This window comes from Octopus sinensis, linkage group LG2 (assembly GCF_006345805.1).
Source record: "Octopus sinensis linkage group LG2, ASM634580v1, whole genome shotgun sequence".
NCBI classification, from domain to species: Eukaryota; Metazoa; Mollusca; class Cephalopoda; order Octopoda; family Octopodidae; genus Octopus; species Octopus sinensis.
Window position 1 is genome coordinate 197,978,517 of NC_042998.1, and position 3,254 is coordinate 197,981,770.

Below are 3,254 nucleotides of genomic sequence, written 5' to 3' on the forward strand. Positions count from 1 at the left end.
AGCTGCCAGACGTTGGAGTTTCAATGTATCCATGCCCAGGTAGGTAAGGCGTAAAGAATATGGCAAATGCCTGATGGAGACTAGTTTATATAGGGGTAACAGATGAAAGAGCATAAAGAACAAATAGGTTTCAGAGTTCTCAGAGATGGTTTTGTAGTGATATCCAAGAGTAGGAATAACCATGTAGTTAAGAAGTTCTAGTAAGCATTATGATTCTAAGTTTTGCTATCTGTGTGGACCGGAGAAACAGGAAATAGAGTATCTTGTTCAAGGACTCAATGCACCACCAAGATCTGAACTCACAATCTAACGACTGCTATGCATCTTCACACACTAATTTATATATCACCACACTATATCACACTCTACATTTTGTGATATAACATCATAACATGATGCACTCATGCTGTCATCGACAGGAGAGTGTGTCATCTAAATATTTGTAAACCCATACAACCCGCATAACATAGTCCTAGTTTAAGAGCAACACTTGATCCTTGGATGTACATAACTTGACTCAGCAGCAAGCATCATCATCATCACTATCATCATCATCATCGTTTAACATCCGCTTTCCATGCTAGCATGGGTTGGATGGTTTGACCGGGGTCTGGGAAGCCAGAAGGTTGCACCAGGCTCCAATCTTGATCTGGCGGTGTTTCTACAGCTGGATGCCCTTCCTAACGCCAACCACTCTGTGAGTGTAGTGGGTGCTTTTTACGTGCCACCAGCACAGGTGCCAGGGGAGGCTGGCAACGGCCACGATCAGTTGGTGCTTTTTACATGCCACTGGCACAGAAGCCAGTCAAGGCAGCACTGGCATCGGCCATGTTCGGATGGTGATTTTTACGTGCCACCAGCACAGGTATCACAACTACAATTTCCATTGATTTAGAATTTTGGGTCTTTCAATAACTTTGTTTTCTCTGTAGACATTGACCTGTAGATAGTCAGACAGGGTATCAAATGCAAAAATCTTATCAGTTCAGTGGGTGAAAGGCTGTAAAACTCATGGATGTTGTCCTTCTTCCCTTGATCAAGTTAATGTGTGCAAGTCATGGGGTGGATATTCACATACCCATGTATGTTATTACATACTTATGTATATTACACCCATGAATATTAGCATAGCATGGTACACACCCATATTTGATATTATATACTCATTTATGTTAATATATATCCATGTATATTATTGCACGTGTATGTAATTATACACCCACATCCACTAAGCCAACAAAGGAACACTACATGGTAATTTTACTTACAGGAAACAATAGCTAAATCTCCCTTAGCCCTTTAGCATTTTAACCAGCCATATCGGGCCCAAATATTCTACTCTCAAAGCTGTGAGGTAATGCATGATTAATTCAAAGCAATGTGAGTAAATAAGTATTACACATGACAATAATCTGAATGCTAAAGGGATAAATCACATATCATAAATCCTCGAGTATAATCCACCCTTGAGTATAACATGCAGGGGATTTTTAGGGGGCTGTACCTCTGAAAAACCTAAACCTTGTGTATAATACGCACTCCTTCTCTAACTTGAGTCGTGTGTAATTAACCAGCAGCACCTAGTCAAACAAATACTTCCGCACATGCGTAATACAATAAAGGTGATGTTCTTAACTGTTATATGGGAATGTAAATATGTTTGCAAATTGTTTTTGTTACATGTTATTCTGTGTTCTGAATACTTTTATTTTAATAAATGTTGCTTACTGCAAGTTATGGATGATTCTTTTATGACTTCATTGCTTTCAGGCTTAGCTTAAGGTATTTTCGCACCCGACATCACAAAATGCGTCTGAATAAACATTGCCGGACAGCAAATAGAGACTCAGACATAACGTAGAAAATATTTTTCATTTTTAACCTCGTACTAAGGATTTTGACGTTTAAATTTTGGGAAAAAAGTGTGGATTATACTCGAGGATTTATGGTACTATTATCTTGAAAAACAGCATTGAAAATGTGGCTCTGGATTCTCTGTATTTAGGATAGACTGCTCAATCAAGTTTTACCTGAGGCTAAATACGAACATTGTACACCCAGGACTATTATTAACCACTCATGTATGTTGTAACACACTGCCATGTATGTTGTTATATTACTATACACTCCCATTCACACCATTATACTATCATCTGTGTTACACTACTGTATGTTATTACATACCCATAAAGGTTATTCCACATTTGTGTATGTTATTGAATATCCATGTTTATTATTACATACTCAACTTTTATTAAACTTCCATATATGTCATTATACACACATGTATGTAGATATACTCTCAGCTATTTCATTACACATTCGCGAATATTATAACAGATTCATGCATATTACTGCATACTCAAGAATATTATTACACATTTGCAAATGTTATTACACATCCCCATATGTCATTACAAACCCATATAGGTTATTACACACCCAGATATGTTATTATGCACTTGTGTATGTTATTACTCATTTATGTATGTTATCAAGATTGGAGCCTGGTGTGGCCACCTGGTTCGCCAGCCCTCAGTCAAAATCGTCCAACCCATGCTAGCATGGAAAGTGGATGTTAAACGATGATGATAATGATGATGATTACACACATATATACCCATATATGCTATTACTCACCCATACATATCTAGATACGCTATCACACACACACATATCTCTCTTTTACTCTTTTACTTGTTTCAGTCATTTGACTGCGGCCATGCTGGAGCACCGCCTTTTTTAATCGAGCAAATCGACCCCGGGACTTATTCTTTGTAAGCCCAGTACTTATTCTATCGGTCTCTTTTGCCGAACCGCTAAGTGGCGGGGACGTAAACACACCAGCATCGGTTGTCAGGCAATGCTAGGGGGACAAACACAGACACACAAACATATACACACACATTTATATATATATATACATATATACGACAGGCTTCTTTCAGTTTCCATCTACCAAATCCACTCACAAGGCATTGGTTGGCCCGGGGCTATAGTAGAAGACACTTGCCCAAGATGCCACGCAGTGGGACTGAACCCGGAACCATGTGGTTGGTTAGCAAGCTACTTACCACACAGCCACTCCTGCGCCTATATATATCATTACATACACATACATATTATGACACACTCATATATGCTATTACACACTTGTGTATTATTAAACACTCACATCTGCAATTATGTCTCAATACAGTCTCCAAGAAGACAGACTGAAGAAGATGGTTGCCACAGTGTCTAAGGAATGAGAT